Source organism: Triturus cristatus, chromosome 1_1 (assembly GCF_964204655.1).
Source record: "Triturus cristatus chromosome 1_1, aTriCri1.1, whole genome shotgun sequence".
Lineage (NCBI taxonomy): Eukaryota > Metazoa > Chordata > Amphibia > Caudata > Salamandridae > Triturus > Triturus cristatus.
In genome coordinates, this window is record NC_140579.1 from 455813313 (window position 1) to 455831782 (window position 18470).

At 48.4% G+C, this 18470-nt stretch overlaps 1 protein-coding gene across 2 annotated transcripts in view; it reads left to right on the forward strand.

Moving 5' to 3' along the window:
- The window catches only part of SLC16A1 (solute carrier family 16 member 1), a 156562-nt gene that overhangs the window by 15865 nt on the left and 122227 nt on the right, over window positions 1-18470 (forward strand). The gene's annotated exons all lie outside the window — the stretch shown is intronic.

Consider the following 18470-nt stretch of genomic DNA (forward strand, 5'->3'; position numbering starts at 1 on the left):
TCAAGGGGATGATTGGGGGATTGGAAGAGCCCCTCCGTCGCCAGTGGGATGTACTACTCCCGTGCCTCCTCTTCGCCTACCGCGAAGTTCCCCAGAAGTCCCTCGGTTTTAGCCCTTTCGAACTCCTGTACGGGCACCCTGTGCGAGGGCCCCTCAGCCTAGTAAAAGAAGGTTGGGAGATGGCCCCCCCTAAAGACCCCTCCAGACGTCTTCAAATACCTCCTGGCCCTACGCAACCAGACCCGGCGCTTCAGAGAGATGGCCAAGGCGAACCTCGAGGCCAGCCAGGAGGACATGAAGAAGTGGTATGATCACAATGCCTCCTCCGTTGAGTTCGAGCCTGGGCAACAAGTATGGGTGATGTCCCCCACCGAACCATGTGCCTTGCAAGATAAGTGGACGGGTCCCTTCAAAGTGGTCGAGCGCAAAAGCCCCGTCACTTACCTCATCGACCTGGGGACCTCCCGGAACCCCCTTCGGGTCCTCCACACCAACCGACTCAAACCACACTTTGTGCGCTCAGAACTCAGCCTCCTGATGGCTACGGACAGTGGGGCAGAGGAAGACTCCGAACCCCTCCCGGATCTTCTGAAGACTCAGGAGAATGACGGCTCCGTGGACGGGGTCCGGCTCTCTGACGCCCTCACTTCGGAGCAACGCCAGGGCTGCCGGAACCTCCTGCTGCAGTTCGCTACCCTGTTCTCCCTCACCCCCGGGGTCACCCCTTGGTGTTTGCACGACGTGGACACCGGGGACAGTCCCCCTGTCCGACACCGGGCCTACCGCGTACCAGATCGGGTACGGGCCTGCCTACAGGAAGAGGTGGCCAAGATGCTCACAATCGGGGTCATCGAGCCCTCGGACAGTCCCTGGGCCAGTCCGGTTGTATTGGTCCCCAAAGCCGCTGCCCCCGGCACTGCACCTGAAATGAGATTCTGCGTCGACTACCGGGGCTTGAACGCTGTCACCCGGACCGACGCTCATCCGATCCCCCGAGCAGACGAGCTGATAGACCGGCTGGGGGCCGCCCGCTACCTCAGTATCTTCGACCTAACCGCGGGCTACTGGCAGATCGGCTTCACACCCAGGGCTCAGGAACGGTCAGCCTTCTCTACCCCCGATGGCCACTACCAATTCATGGTCATGCCCTTCGGCATGAAGAATGCCCCCGCCACGTTTCAACGCCTCGTGAACCAGGTCTTGGCGGGGCTCGAAGAATTCAGCGCTGCCTACCTGGACGATATCGCTGTATACAGCCACCACTGGCCCGACCACCTCCGTCACCTCCAAGAGGTCCTACAGGCCCTCCAGCGGGCCGGCCTCACAATTAAGGCCGGCAAGTGCCAAATTGGCCAAGGGTCTGTGACCTACCTTGGGCACCAAGTGGGAAGCGGGCTGGTGGCCCCGCTACAACTTAAGATTGCTGCCATCCAGTTCTGGCAGCCCCCCGTCACCCAGACCGAGGTCCGAGCCTTCTTGGGGCTCACCGGCTACTACCGGCGGTTCGTGAAGGACTACGGCAGCATCGTGGGGCCCCTCACGGGTCTCACGTCCAAGAACCAGCCGAAGCGGATTAACTGGACCCCCGATTGTCAAGCGGCCTTCGAGAAGCTGAAGGCCGCTCTATGCACCGCCCCTGTGCTCCAGGCCCCCGATTACAGTTGGGAATTCATGGTACAGACCGACGCCTCCGACCACGGCATCGAAGCCGTCCTTTCTCAGTTAAACCCCGAAGGTCATGACCAGCCGGTGGCCTTCATCAGTCGACGTCTCCTAGCCCGAGAACAGCGCTGGAGCACCATCGAGAGGGAGGCCTTCGCAGTGGTGTGGGCCCTCAAAAAGCTCCGGCCCTATCTCTTCGGTACCCACTTCCGGGTACAAACCGACCATCGACCCCTGCAGTGGCTGATGCAGATGCGGGGGGAGAACCCAAAACTCTTGCGCTGGTCCATTTCCCTGCAGGGAATGGACTTCACTGTGGAGCACCGACCAGGCCAAGACCACGCCAACGCGGATGGCCTGTCCCGCTTTTTCCGCCTCGACGAAGAGAGTCCCCAAGGAGATGGGTGACTCTCCCCGCCTTCAGCTGGGGGGGACGCATGTTGGACAGGCCACACGAAGGGCTTGCTCCCTCCCCGCACGACAGGGCCCGAGCTCCGGGCCGCCAGGCATAACCCACGAAAAGCACCCGTACCCCGTCTCCCGACGGATCTTCTGCCCTCGGACCTCTACTCATCACGGGGCCCAGCCTCACCGGCTCCCCCGGCCGGTTCAAGCCGCCATCTTGGGCCCTGCACCACGAGGCCGCGTGGCCTCACCCCGACCCTAACCCCGGGCCTGACCGGCCCCGACATCCCGGCACCACCATCCACCCGGGAGGTGAGCGGACCACTTGGCAGGTCAATGGGAGGACGAAGTGTCAAGAGCTCTTCCCCCGCCAGGTGCCGATCGCCTCCAACTCCCCCAGGCGCTGGCTCCACCCCCTGCTGGGTGTCTGGACACCTTCATCCCGGGCCCTCCGACCTCCAAGTGCGAGGGTCCGGACATCAAAGAGCGCCTGCCCTATAACTGGGGCAACTCCGGAGCAGGAAGGCAGTTGTATCCTGGAGTCGAGAGACACCGAGAGAACTCAGCCTTGACGGACTACTGGCGCTGCCGTAGCCCGCTCTTGTGAACCATCGTCCTGCCTGCTGGCGCTGCCGCGGCCTTCTACAACATCCATCCTCGTCGGGACCTGCTGGCGCTGCCACGGCCCGTTGTAACGACCATCCTCACCGGGACCTGCTGGCGCTGCCGCGGACCGTACATCGACCATCTTTCCGGGACCTGCTGGCGCTGCCGCGGCCCGTTGTAACGACCATCCTCACCGGGACCTGCTGCCGCGGACCGTCCATCGACCATCTTTTCGGGACCTGCTGGCGCTGCCGCGGCCCGCACCAACTAAGCTCGAGGATTGTGAGCTAATCATCATCTCCTCCAAACTACCTGACTGGTAGACCGACTGTCCCGCTACCCCTTACCCTACTTTGAGAGACTTGAATCGAGGGGACCCCTGAGTCCAGACCTCCTTGTACCATTCAACCGTACCTTAAGAAGTGCTTATAAAGAACACTGACCCTTATCCGTGTGTGATATCTGTCTGTGGGGGGGAAGTTACTTGTCTGTACGATCGCTGGAGACGGCTCTCCCCGGAGACCTCTCCTCCTGACCCCGGCCGACCCTCCCGGTCCGTCTATCCTTTCTAACATGGAGAATGCTGACCTCTCCTTTTGCTTCATCAGTGAGGGCGATCTGCCAGTAACCTGAAGTCAAATCAAAAGTACTCAGGTAATTAGCAGCCCCTAACCTATCAATGAGCTCATCAGCTTTAGGTATAGAATGAACGTCCGTCTTTGTGACTGCATTCAAACCTCTGTAGTCCACACAGAACCTTAACTCCTTGGGTCCCCCCTGAGGATTAGGTTTAGGTACCAGCACCACTGGACTGGCCCATGGACTCTCAGACGGTTCAATTACCCCCAGTTCCAGCATCTTAGCAACCTCCGCTTTAATGCTGGCTCTGACATGGTCAGACAACCTGTACAGTTTATTTTAGACAGGTAGGCTGTGTCAATGCACACACCACTCAGTGATGCCTGGTGTCAAAGAGAACAGGCCAGCAAACTGCTCCAGCACCTGCTTACAGTCTCTGTGCAGCTGGTCTGTCAATTTGGGAGAGAGTACAACTCCCTCCACTGACCCATCTTGGACATTAGTGGAGAGGAGGTTGGGCACAGGCTCGGTTTCCTCCTCCACACCCTCATCGGTGACCAGTAACCTGGTCATGGCTGCCCTGTCATGGTGGGGTTTCAATCTATTCACATGCAGGACCCTGTGAGTGTTCCTGGGGGTGCCAAGGTCAACCAAATAAGTAACCTCACCCTTCCTTCTAAGATTGGATAGGGCCCACTCCACTTGTCATGGAGGGCCCTGGGAGCCACAGGCTCCAACACCCACACCAACTGTCCTGGAGTATACTCTGGCATAGTTGCCTTTTGATCATACCAGTGCTTCATGAGCTCCTGGCTGGCCTCCAGTTTCCTGTTTGCCTTGTACATGTACTCTGCCATTCTAGATATCAGGCCTAGCACATACTCAAGCACATTGTCCTTTTCTTCCTTAAGAGGCTTCTCTAAAGACTCTCTTAGCAGGCTCAATGGCCCCCTCACAGGGTGTCCAAACACCAACTCAAAGGGACTGAAACCAACCCCTTTCTGTGGCACCTCCCTGTAGGCAAACAGTAAGCATGGGAGGAGAACATCCCATCTCCTCCTGAGTTTCTCTGACAACCCATTTATCATTCCCTTCAGGGTTTTGTTGAATCTCTCAACAAGACCGTTTCCTTGTGGGTGATAGGGGGTGGTGAACTTGTAGTTGACACCACACTCATCGCACATAGCAGTCAGATAGCTGGACAGGAAGTTTGTGTCCCTATCTGACACCACCTCTTTTGGAAAACCAACTCTGGTGAACACACCAAGCAGTGCTCTAGCCACAGCAGGAGCATCAATGGTTCTAAGAGTTATGGCTTCAGGGTATCTAGTGGCGTGGTCAACTACCACTAAGATATACCTATTCCCTGATGCAGTAGGTGGGTCCAGGGGACCAACAATGTCCATCCCCATTCTTTCAAAAGGAACCCCAACCACTGGCAGTGGTATTAGGGGAGCTTTTGTCTTGCCCCCTTCCTTGCCACTGGCCTGACAGGTGACACAGGAGCTGCAAAACTCCTTTACCTTTTCGGACATATTGGGCTAGTAGAAATGGTTCACCAACCGGTTCCATGTCTCTGTCTGTCCCAAATGTCCTGCTAAGGGGATATCATGACTCAAAGTCAGGATGAACTCTCTGTACTTCTGGGGCACTGCCAACCTCCTGGTGGCCCCCTCCTTGAGGTTTCTGGCCTCAGTATAAAGCAGTCCATCTTCCCAGTAGAGTTTGTGAAACCCACTGTCATCCCCCTCCTCTTGCTTAGAAGCAATCCGCCTCAAGCTCTCAAGGGTGGGACAGTCACGCTGTCCCTGACTGAACTCCTCTCTGGAGGGCCCACCTGCTCCTGTCAGTTCTGCCAAATGTAACCGCTCTGGCAGGGATGGAGTCCCTCCCTCAGAGGCCAGATCCTCCCCATCAGGGATAGATTCTTCCTGCACCTCTGGAGTTCCCTGGGCTGGCTCACCAGGCCCAGTGCCCTTGTGCTTGGATGCTTGGCCCTTTGTTCCAGGGACCAAGTGTCCAGCCCCTCCCTTCTGGCTAGTCTGTGACCTAGTCACAGCACATACCCACTCAGGGAGCTCCAATATTTTCATATGGAGTCCTCTCTCCACTTCTGACCACACAGAGGCTTCAAGATCATTGCCCAGTAAACACTGGACTGGGAGCACCTTTGACACAGCTACCTTCATAGGGCCTGTCACACCTCCCCATTCCAAATCCATCACAGCCATTGGATGGAGTTTGGTAGTGCTGTCTACATATGTCACCTGGTGAAACTCACCAGGTAGCAACCTCTCTGGAGGCACCAGTTCATCCAGGACCATAGTTACACTAGCCCCAGTGTCTCTGATAGCCTCAACCCCAGTCCCATTCACTTTAGGCCTCTGCCTGTACTGGAGGTAAGGCAGCAAGGGTTGCAATATTCACCCCACCCAGGGACACTAAGGTTGCTTCCACCACCTGACTACCCCTCTCTGGGGCACCACTCTCCACCCCTACACTGACACTGGCAATCCCTGTGGATGGCCCCTTAGGGGGGAGCTTCTTGGCGCAGACAGCATCTCCCTGTTTGTGCCCTGGCTGGTTACAGTCAAAGCACTTACCCACCTTTGAGGGATCAAAGAACCTACCATTCTTTCCCTGATACCCCCTCCCTTTGAATTTGGGTTGGCTTGGGGCCCCCCCTCCTTGTGCAGGTTTTTGTGGGTCTTTGGAGGACTCTTGGTTTTGACCATCCTTTCCCTGGGCTTTCCCCTGGGGAGGGACCTGTCCTCCTTTCTTCTGGTCACCCCCCTGGTTCTGAATGGAAACCCGGGTTCTCACCCACTCATCAGCTGCTTCTCCCAGCTCTCTGGGGTCTGTCAGCTTAGAGTCCATTAGATACTGGCGTAACTTCTCTTCTGCGCAATGAGTCAAAATATGTTCTTTCAAAAACAAATTATACAATCTCTCATATGAGCCAACTGTGTTACCAACAATCCAGCCTTCCAGTGCCTTCACTGAAATGTCCACAAAGTCTACCCAAGACTTTGAACTCAATTTCTGGGTGCCTCTAAACTTCACCCTGTACTGCTCTGGAGCCAGACCAAATCTCTTGACTAAGCATGCCTTCATCTGCTGGTATGATTCTGCATCCTCTCCCTTCAGGGTCAGGAGCCTATCCCTCCCGGCTACTGGAATCCACTCCCACAGGAGTGCACCCCAATACCTAGAGTGGACCCTACTCATTTTAAGGGCCCTCTCAAAGGCTGCTAGCCACTTGTCAATGTCATCCCCCCTCAGTGTACTTGGGTACTATGCCCTTGGGAAGTTTAGGTTCAAATCTACCACCCCTGGACATCTCAACATCCTCTTCACTTTCGCTGCCACCATTCCTCTTCTCCTCCTCCCTCTCTCATCTGCTCTTAGCCAGTTCGAATTTCTCCTTCTCCACGGCAATCCGCTCTAAGTGAGCCTGAAGCTGTCTCTCTGCAAGGGACAGTAGTGGTACCTGAGTAAGGGACCCTTCCCCACTCCCACCACCACCTTGATATACCTGGCTAACACTAGTCTCAATGGGAGAGGTCTCTCACGGGTGAGGTTGGGGGGGGGGGGGGAACATCCTCCCACCCCTCTTGCGTCTCCTCAGCTACCCCAGCCCAGGCCGTTAGGGACTTAAGCAACGCTGTCCTCTTAATCTTTTTGGAAGCAGGCAGCCCCCTAAGCCTACACTGCACCCTAAGATCACCCACTGCGAACTGGGACAGTTTAGCCAGGTCCAGCTCCATGGTTCCCTAGTTTTGGAAAAATCAAAACCATGTATTAAACATTTAGTCTAAATTCCAAAAATCAAACTCAAAAGTTTTGTTCTAAGGCAATTTAGAGGACTTTTATAATCTTAAATCATTCACTGAAAGGTGTACTTTTTAAATGCAAGTCCTCGTCCACACCGCTGAGCACCAAATGTTGGAAGATGGGTTATTGGTAGGGGCAAATGTAGGTCTGCCACTGGCAATAAGGCCACTAACACATAATAGGACCCAGCATAGGTCTTAGAAAATTATTCCTATGCTCAATCCTTGGTAACGTGGCTGCGAGCAGACAGGCTTAACTTCAAAGACGGGTATGTAAAGCATCCAAAAACACAATTTCAGTAAATAATTAAGACCCAACACAAAATAAAAATCCAACACCAATTTATAAAAATAGGTAATATTTTTATCTTTTAAATGACACCAACACGAAAGAAATCCACTGTAGGGAACCAGAGATATGAATTTTTAAAGATTAGTCACTTTCTAGGGCTTAGAAACCAACAGTGCCCCTTTTTAGTCATTTCGTTTTCTCTGACAGGGACACACCTTTAGAAACGGTTCTGGAGAATCTCACCACTGTGTAGCCTTCTCCAGCAGGCTAGGTCCAGTTAGAACTCCTTCCTGAAGTTCTGCTTGTGGGTCCCAAAGTATCCCAACACACAGTCCAAGGTTCTGGAATCTCCAAGAGGGTCCTTGAAAGTGTGAAACTTCAATTCCGCAAGCCCCTTGAACAAAACCATTTCAAATCCACCGGTTCTCCAGGCTGGGGATTCTTTGTGGGGATGTCCAGGTGAGCTCTGTTAACCTGTAGCTTGAAAGGGAGTCTACTTCTTAGTCCTTTTGTAGCAAGGTAATCCACAGGGCTGCAGTGTTCAGATGGTGCAGTTTTCAGAGGTCAAGCCTTAGAAGTCTTTGCACAGCCGAACTTCGCAGCAGGGCACGTCTTGCTTCAGTAAGTTTCAAGCAGCAGATCTGGAGGGCTCTGCCCCTCTCAGATACTTATTCAAAATTCTCTGGGCCAAGCCCCAGGTCACTTCTGACCAATGAGAGCAGGGTAACTCCTCATAGTGATGACCACATCCTGCAGAGTGTGGCATTTTGTTTTCCCAGAGTGCATCATTCTTCCAAATCCATAATGGCTGATTTTCCAGCAAGGAGGTAAGAGCTGGTTAAACACACACCCTGGGATGGCTTATTTACATGGACTAGCCCCCCCCCCCCCCTACCATCTGCACATACCTTCCTTAAGTATAGCCCTGACTCCTGGTCAAGAGTGCCAGAGTGAAACTGAAACCCAGACCTCCCCTCTGCCTTTGAAGAGCACAGTTTACGACTCCACCTCCTGGCCTGGCATTCCTATAGACCAGCACACTGCCCTCCCAGCAGAGTGGTTCTTTATTACCTCTTCAAAGCAGCCTGGCTAATCCACTTAACTCTGACCAATCAGGGCAGACCACTGGAAGGCTGAATTGGGACTTACAAACAAGAAAGTCTTATAACTTCTTGTATGTACACTTTAGGAGAAATTCAACAATATAATATTGTTGAATTTACTACTACCATTCTGGGAAGTCTTTGAATGGTCCGGCTAGTCCTCTCCTATCAATATCTATTAATCATTAACTTCCTACCATGTTAACTTATGGGCCTTGGGGTTTGCAATGGGGAAAATGACTTGGGCCAGTCTTCTAGCACCAGGGCTTATAAAAACATATTTTATAAGTGTTTCCCTAATCTCTACAGGACCCCCACCCCCTGTGCAACTAAAGGAAACTTTAGGGGTTCTGAATCTGTAGAAATATTGCAGATTCTCCTTTTACTGTGTTTCTAGTATCAAAATCTAATTTGACCAGCAATTTACTGTTTCAAAGCAGTCCTGGCACCCAGTGCTGCTTTTAAACTGACCTCAGGCTTCAGCACTGCACACATGCTAGTGCGGAAAAAGCTGCTGGCCTCTAAACTGCCATACCCCAGGGTACTGGGGACTTCTAGGTAGTTTCAATCCCCTGCCCAATTAGATACTAGAGGCTTATGGGGTAGGTCATACCAATTACAGGGGTACCCCACCATACCATAGTGTACCCCTAGTGTATGTTGGGTGTTTTAACTGTATTCTAATGTGTTCCTTTCAGCTTGGCACTGGCCCTGGGCCTGGTTAGGCAGAGCCCAGGGTCAGTCAGAGTAAGTTACCACCAGTTCCAGTCAGCAAAAAGTTGGGGGGTGCCCAGGGCACAGGATGACTTTGCAACACATATTTAGATGTGTTCTGTGGAAATGAACGTGCATTGAAGCAGATTTGTGTCTGAGTAAAAGGCTCTGTTGTAGCTCTAAACTGAGACCAATTCACCATTTTCTCTCTGTGATCGAACAATATATTTTGAATGAAATTGTAGGTCTCGCCTACTAGACTGCTTTTAACTGTCAAGTGAAAACCTCCTGTGTACAGTGCCCAAAGCATAGTATGCTTAGAGCTCACACATTGATTGGAATTCTTGTCCATTTTGTTTAGGTAGGACTGATTCTGTGGCTTTGTGTTTGTGTGTGTGTCCCTAGAGCATAGCCTCAATTCCGTCCTTTTATTGGATGACTTGTATCTTTCCACTGATGAATCTGAACTTTTTTTCCCTTCTTTTTCATACAACACTGATTGCATGCGTTTTCTTGCTCTTCTGTTTGTGTGCTGCTTTTCCCACAAAAATACTCCCAATCCAAGTGCTCTGTCTTGATGCGGTCTCTCCCAGCTGTGTTTGTAAAAGCAAAGCAACTGGTATATTTTTCTCAGATATGACTAAAGAGAAGATTTCAAAGCTTGTTTTATATCCCACGTTATATACAGGTCTTGGGGCGCAATTGGTTTTATTTTGGGGAGGGGTAGCCTGCTGTACTCACTCAGATAGCATTTGAGGCATACAATGTAATTAACCAGACTGAAAAAGAGTTGTCCCTTCTACTGGAGGCCCATAAATCTGCTTAGTGAATTACAACAGATGGAAGATCTGGCTGGAGCATATTTTAGTTCATGGAAAGTATATTTGGTTTTGGCAAATATTTTCTCCCAATTTCATTTTGTACGTTGTGTCCTGCTGTAATGTCTGTGTAGATTTAGATGGAACATAAATTAAATCTGACCTTTTGTGTTCTTTTGACTAAATGTTGACCACGCCAGTTGAGGAGCAGTATGTCCAAAATTGCTACCATATCTCTGGTTTAAATTTCATAATTTTGAAATGTCTTAGTATTGTCTCTGTGCTTTAAGATATAAGTTTCTTGATCTTGGTTTCAGCTGATTTGGTGGTTAACACACACCACCACTGCCTGTAGTGTAGTGGTAGTGTCAAATTATTTCCTGATTTGCCATAGAATTAGCCTTTACAATATCACCATATAGTCCCAGTATATGTTTTTCTTTTCAGAATCACTTTTTAGTACCTATTCTATTGCTTTGAAGAACAATAGTCTCTTATTTTGCCTAGTGCCACCATCATCTCTGTAATTGGTAGAGTCTTGCATACAATTTGGCATTCCATTTGGATGGCAACTAGGAATTGACCTCTGTTCGGAAAACTTAAATGGATCAGGTTTGCGGTTGTTGGAGATGGCCCTTTTTAGGTCTCGGCTGCGCTTGCGCAGTCTCGCTCCGAGATTTAATGAGTTTGAGTGACTTTGAGAAGAGGGGCTTGCACCCGCCCCTCTTCTCTCCTGTTCTCCATTGGCTGGCCTCTTAAATGCTGGCCAGCCACTGGAGAAGAGGTCCAGTCACTCCGTTGAAGCCCCGTCCTTTTCGGATCGGGGGGCGTGTTTTTTGCGAGAAGTCTCAGGGAGGAGACAACAGCAAAACACGCCCCCAAATCCGAAAAGGACGTGGCGTTTCTCCGAGGCATTTTCTGCTGTGCCTCGGAGAAAGGCGGTGGTGTCCCGGCGTTGCTCCCTCACCTGATCTCAATGCGTGTTGGTCTCCCACTCACCAGACCACCTGCAAATCAACGAAGCTGAAGGTACGCAGCAAAGCTGAAGCTTGAAAGGGAACACAGCAGGATGACGAGATGAACAACAAACACTGCGCGAGTATAACGTTGCCAACCTAGCATGAATGTAGGTGATCTTCGACCACTGTGTACTGTGCTCTAAAATGGCCCATTTAAGCGATTGAGCTCGGGGCATATCAGAAAATCCCCTCCCTAGTCCCGCGGGAGAGCGCATGATGTCACTAGTTCGGGGCGCGCGCCACAGTGGTGAGTAAATTGCAGGGGGTGTGCACGCTAAAGCAGCGGGTTCTCGTGAAAACGAGGAGTCTCTGGGTACAAGATGCAGCCTCCATTTACGTATATGTGGCGACCATCTTGAAAAGAGAACATAAATTGGGACATCTAGAGTGAGAAATGTGTATACAAAAATGAAGTAATATTTAAGCTATTCTATTTACGTTACAAGAACAAAAAAATTTGAACAAAAATATCAAGGAAATGTGTAACGGCGAAAAGCACGCTTAAAATATCAATTTGCTCTCCATGTACTAAATTCTGCTGAAATGCAGTACAGTTTCAAAAGCGGTAATTGGTGAAACTTTTTAAGTGAGACGATACAAATTGTTGCTCGGTTACATTGCCTACTTCTAAAAGTATCTTAGAAATTACATTTGTTCCAATATGGCTGTTACCTTTTAGGCATACAGATACGGTTCGCGTTTTGGACTACAAACAGAAGAGACTCTGAGTGTACCTTAACTTGCGGCCATCTTGGAATTAGAAAAGTGCCAGGACATTTAAAACAAGAAACCCATCGGCTAGTTATTTTGAAAACAGCTACATCTGTATAACACATAAAGGAACTCTATAGTACAAAGTGCGAGTTCTGACAAATTTATAAGAGATGCTATATATTTATTAGTAGGATTATCATTATGTGAAATGTCTGCCCTTCTATTCAATTTAGTTCAAGAAGAAGCTTATGTTTTATTTGTTTGTTGGTTAGATTCATGAATTTTTGTTGGTTTGTTCATAAACATCACAATAGGTATCACCCAACTATGGCCGTCATGTTCATGCTAGGCGGATGATGGCCTGAATATCAGAAGTTGGGCGTAGTGATTTGTCCCTTTTTTCTTTCCATGATGCGGTAGTGAGTACTACCCAACCCAGCGCGCGCCGGGAGGTGAGGCCGGATGTACGCCTGCGCGGGACTTCCTGTTTCCCTGCAGCTTAGTCTTGGTTTAGGGTGGTGGCTGCTTCAGTCTGCGATCTGTGTCTGGGAACGCCTGCGGCCGAGGTCGGATCAGGAGGGTTGCTAACCCGCTCGAGCGCCAGCGTTAGCGCCGTCCTCTAGAGCAGGGCCGCCGCAGCCACCATGCAGGCCATCAAGTGTGTGGTGGTCGGGGACGGGTGAGTGACGGCTGACTCCGCGCCCTGCGTGCATGGACGCGCCCCTCCTAACCACTAGGAGTCCTATTAGGTCTGAGACCCCCACCCCACCCACACCTTTCTTGTGCGCACAGCACCCTCGGCCTGTGCCCCTGACCCAACCGTAATTTCACCCCTCCTTCTTCAGAGCCACATATTCACATATTCTTGTCTATCACACTGTATCCCTCGGCTAGTATGTTTTCCTGTGCTTCGTTTCCACGTGTTTTTTTTTTTTTTAAGCACCTTTCAGAAGCATGGAGCACAATGGCAGGCAGAGAAAGAGAGGGATGCAAGAGTTGTGCACTGGCCTGGCAGGTTGCGGTCAGTGCATACACCCTCCTCCGTCAGCCCGGGCTGAAACAGCTTCTGGGCACACACACAGCACCCCTCCCCCCCAGTACTTCACAGGTGTTTAAAAGACCATTCGGTTGGTAATGGGGCTTTGTTGGTTTTTCACCCCTTCAAGAGCCCCTGCATCGCCATTCTGACTATTGTCTGGGTTGCTCTATGGGAATAGCTCTGTGTAGGTGGCTATGTGTGGGTAGCTCTGTGTGTGGGTGCAAATGCAATAGGTCTCGCATTTGAGATCGATTAAGCTATTGACATTGTAAATAACAATGGCGTTTCTTTAAATGTTTTAAAAATAAAAACATAAACAAAAATAATGTCATGAGCAGTGCCAATAGCTCTAACTTTAACACTGCCGAGACCATTGCATTGTAAATGCTTGTTCCAGGGTTATCCCCAAACTTTTTGCTTTTTCTTCCTATTTTTTCCTGACCCGTCTTTGTTGGTTTTAGGACTCTGGGCACTTTGCCACTGCTGATCAGTGCTAAAGTGCATATGCTCTGTGTAAATTGTGTTATGGATTGGTGATTCCATGATTGGCATATTTGATTTACTAGTCAGTCCCTAGTACAGTGCACTGTGTGTGCCCAGGGCCGGTAAATCAAATGCTGCTAGCGGGCTTGCAGCACTGGTTGTCCCACCCACAAAAGCAGCCCTTCAAAGGCAACTCAGACCTGCCACTGCAGGGTCTGCGTGCAGTTTAGTACTGCCATGTCGACTTGGCAAGTGCATCTACATGCCAGGCCCTAGCCTTCCCTTTTCATACATATTAGTCACCCCTAAGGTAGGCCCAAGGTACCCCTGTGGGAAGGGTGCAGTGTATGTTAAAGGTAGAACATGGCCCGGTGTGTGTGTGGCATGTCCTATAGTGAAATACTGCCAATCTCGTTTTTCACTATTGCAATGCGGTAAATGAGTTTGCTTATAACATCTTATAAACATAACTACCCCTGGGAACAAGGTAGGAAAATAAAGTTTAGTATGCCTGAACTCGGAATGTTAAAATACATCTTTTAGTGATGGTGATATTGACATTCTGTGTTTTGAAAATACCACTTTTAGAAAGTGGGTATTTAATTGCTTAGCTATCTAGTGTGCCTCTGCTGGTATGTGTATTGACTGTCTGGCTTTGGGGTGACAGGGGCTGGTGAGGAGCAGTGGCTCCAGAGAGTCTGGATGGGGCTGGGATGGCTAGACCTGAGCTGCATTTAGAGTAGGGGAGGAGATTTCTTTTCACCTGAATGGGCCTGGTATGCCTCTGACAATGCTGTCTCCACCTCCTGCCAGGAAGTTGCACCAGAGAGGACAGAACTGTTTCTGGCTGGGCAAAGACACTCTGCCTCCAGAGAACAAAGGATTTAGTGGTATAAATATTGGGGCCCAGAACTTTAGAACTCTTTTGGACCAAGAAGACTGCCAAGAAGAAGAGCTGTGAGGAGGAACTACCACTTTGCTGAGTGCTTTGCTGTGTTGGCCTGCAGTGGCTGCTGCTGTCTTGGGCAGTGAAAGGACTGGACTGAACTTTCTGCAACTTCTTTGAGTATCTCCAAGGGCCTGAAATAGAGATTGCCTCCTGTTCTGAAGTCTCAGGGACTGAAAAGACTTCATTGACCTCAGGGTTCCACTCTGGAACTGCTGTTTCAGCTGCCATAGAAAAGGGAAAAGCAACCGACTCCGTCGCTGGCTCTGTGTCCTGACGGCACCGCAAACAGCACCTTCCACATCTCGCACGGCAACCCTGGTCTCTCAATTTTTCTCCTACAGGATGAGATGGAACTGTGCCATAAAATGTACTAATATTGTGCCGAACTGTCGTTCATGTATATGATACAACTGTTTGTATTGCTTGAAAATTAATAAATAAAATAAAAATAAAAACCCTGGTCTCTCAAACGATCGACGCCACCGAGCCGCTGCTTGCACTGTGACCTGTGGGCTCTGCACCACCTCGCTTCACTTCGCCATCCTGGTCTCACTTATGCCGCCGTCGCTGTTGCTGACTTCGACACCGTGACCGCATCGTGGCTGGGGGCACGGCTTGTAAGTTTCGCGACATACTGCATCGTCCCACACAGCTGTCTGGGCCGACCGGCGCCAGCTCCCGCTAACCGCCTCTGTCGCCAGCACCGCATCGAGCACCGTCTCGCCCTGCACCGTAAGCCCTGGTTTCATCTACGCAGTCTGGACGATCGTCACAGAGCCTCTGCCTGCACCGCATCGAGAGGACACAGCACCCTGCACTGCTTCCATTTTGCAACGCATCTGTGAAGGTTGCCACGACTGGCTCGCACCACCATGTCCGCCGCAACGAGAAAAGTACTGTTACCGAGTCTGTCCACGCTTTCGCTGGCCCGTACCGACTCTGTTGGCTAGACCAGTTGGACTCAGCATCGCGTCTTTTTGTGGTGTTTTCACTGTATTACTGTTGGTTATGTGCAAACGCTTTACACACTGCCTCTTAAGATAAGCCTGACTGCTCGTGCCAAGCTACCAAGGAGGTGAGCCAGGATTATTATAGGAGTGTAACTCCCTTACCCTGACTAGGAAGAAGGGTCCCTACTTGGACACAGGTGCAAGCCCTTGCCAACTAGAGACCCCCATTTCTAACAGCGGTGTTCTATCCTTTCTTTTTTTTGTTGTGTGCTATGACTTGCGTGATGAAAGCTCACAGGCTGAAGCTTCCTCTTGGCTATCCTTTTACATAATGGTGCAAGTTTGTGGGGCAAACTTGTTTTGCTCCGAGTCATCTTTTAGACTTCTAGCTTATGCTACGGAATAAAAACTTGTGATTCCACTTGCGTGGACTGAATTGTACTTTCTTAGATTTTTCAGCAGCAATTTCTTGATCTAATTTGTCTTTTCTCATCTTCAGTGCAAACATACAGATTTCACAAAGTCTTCTTTTGTTAAAGACTATTTAGTTACGGATAATGGAGATGGGGATCCTCAAATCATGTGTTTGAAATTGGAGTTCTTTGTTGTAAACCGTTCAGGAGTCATTAATTGCTTTGCTTTTTGGCTTGGCCAACAGCAGTTCATTTCCTTGCTTTTTCTTACTGGGCAGTTTCTTCTTGGAAGCTGTGTTTTTATACAGGTTTAACAAGGTTGTCATGTAGGCTAATGAGTGTTGTAATCATGTTAGCACATCGCAGGTCAAAAGTAATTCCTAGTAAACGATTAATGGAAAAAAATTCCTTTTTTCCTACTTGGCTTTTTTCCTTTTCTTGTTAACCAAGTTACAATCTTAGTACAATCTTAGTACATCGGACATTCTTTTCTTAAGTGCCTATTTAAATGAATGGTACATCTTGCCAATTACATGACATTTCTAAAAGATGGTGACGGTGAGACAGTTTGTCGAATCGTATATTAATATAGCGCTTCGCATAAGTGAATCTCTTTTATTACTGATTTGACGGTTTCTTTTCTACAAGGCAGGACCAGGAAGCAGCTGTATTGAAGGATTTCTATTGTATTTGCTCCTTGGTGATTGCACGACTAAAGTTAGAATGACACTTAATTGTAAAACCCAATGTTTCACTTATCTTTCAACAACCTAATCAATATTGATTAATTACAATTTTTGCAGTTCTATTCCAGATCCTGTGTTCCACTGAACTTTGTTAGTAGTTTTCTTTCCTCAGTTTTTTTGTTGGTGGTGTATTTATAAATGTGTTTATAGATATAGGTATTTTTGTAGATATGATGGGTATTTTTGATCAATAAATTATTTAGCTGGCTTTAATTTAGCAGACCTATTGTGAGTAGTTCATATCAACAAGAATCAAATCGGGTTCTGATGCGAGATGAGACTTGGACTTACTAGCTTTTTATGTGACGTTCGAAGAGGTGGAATTGTTTTTTGTAGTTTTGGATGGCCAGTAGATGGGGGGTTAAATCGAAGATCCTCTGGTAGCTGGCTCATTTGTTTGAGGCTTAGCAAGAGAAGGCTGGAGTTGGTATTTTACATTTCTCTTGTTTTGGGCTCTATCAGTAGAAGGCTCAAATTGCCTCTGGTGATTCTTTCTGAATGAAGTCTGGAGTTTGTTTAGAGCGTGCGATTTTTATTTATTTTATTTATTTATTTATTTTTTCATCCAAGAAGTGTTGGCAGCCATCTTGGGACCAATATACATGATAGCACCTCATTAACAAGCATTGCAGTTAATAGAAGATTTTAAGACTTTAGTTACATTATAAATCATTTGTTGATGGTACCATACTCATTTTAGGAATTGTGGTGTGTTCTAAGGTGATTTTACCATGTGAAAAAGCCTTCTGCTGTGATATCACGAACCATGTTTGAGAGAACTATTTTCTCATACTTTTCCCACAGAGGTTTGGAAGGTGATCTATAAGCTGAACTGAGAGCATATTTTCTGTAAATTCACATTATCTTTCTCAGTCATGTAAGAATGAAGTCTGACATTCTCAGTAAAACATGTACATCCAACAAGGGCAGAGACTGTCAGTTGATTCCTTTTGTGTTCTACTGCAGCTTCCCAGAGTGCTCTAAAGAACAACTAGAGCGCTAACAGTCTTACTTATGACAAGTATGGCACACCTGAAGCCATCTTGATTGGAATAAAGTGGTAACACTTAAAACATTTAATTTACAAAGGAACAAAATGAGGGGGTTCATTTTGCCATATAAATAATGATTAGTGCTGCAGAAAGAAAAACAAGGGCACATTTTGACTTCTGAAATCCTCTTTTATTTCATAAAAACATTCTGACATGCAGACTGAAACATGCACTTTGAATACCAGCAGCAGACTTGCCTGGTGAGCAGTAGCTTTACTACAGTGATCTAATGAGCAACTAGAGTGCTAACATTCAGAATTTATGGCAAATGTGTGACATATCTGAATACCTTCTTGATGGAATAAAAGTAAAAACCTGAAAGTATTTCCTACTGAGGAGACTGCAGTAAATTAGGAAACTTCATAACAAATAAATCTCCCAAGATGGCCACCAGAGACAAAAGAGCCCAAATGTAGCCCAACTATCACCCAGATGTAGCCCAAATGTAGCCCAATGACAGAAGTGTGCAAAACACTTATTTTTTTGTGTATTTGCAGTTTTATATAGTGCAAACTTGTCAGGTATTGGAGTGCTTTACATGAACATTGGTTACATCACACTAGATCGAATTCATTTTGGTTGTAGACATGGGGAGACTAAGTGATTTGACCAGAATCACAGAATGTTGAGCTGAAGCAGAAATTCCAACCTGGTTCCCCAGTTGCAAAGTCTGCAGCTCTGGAAGTAACACCACACCCTCTCCCCTTGGATGCACCATTTAATCAAGTGGTCAACTGGATAAAAAAAACTAAGATTACAAATAATTTAAAAGTTCTTTGTTGCTATTTGAAAACTCAGAAAATATGTCCTCATTTTAGTTTTTTAGAGCACTAACCATAATTTTGATGCAAATAAGACCCTCTCATATATGTAATTTCTAAAGGAAATGCTCTAGGCATTACAGTTTTGATTACATCAAGATGATGTCAGGCATTTCACACGTTTGCTAACATTCTATATTTATTACAATCTAGTTGTTCATTGGGATACTGTTGAGAGGCAGAGGCCAGGGGCACGGACTCTGAAAATTGAAGGCAGGTAGGAGAGTGCAGAGGCAACAATTTGACCACACTAGGCAGGCAGGAAGGGCAGT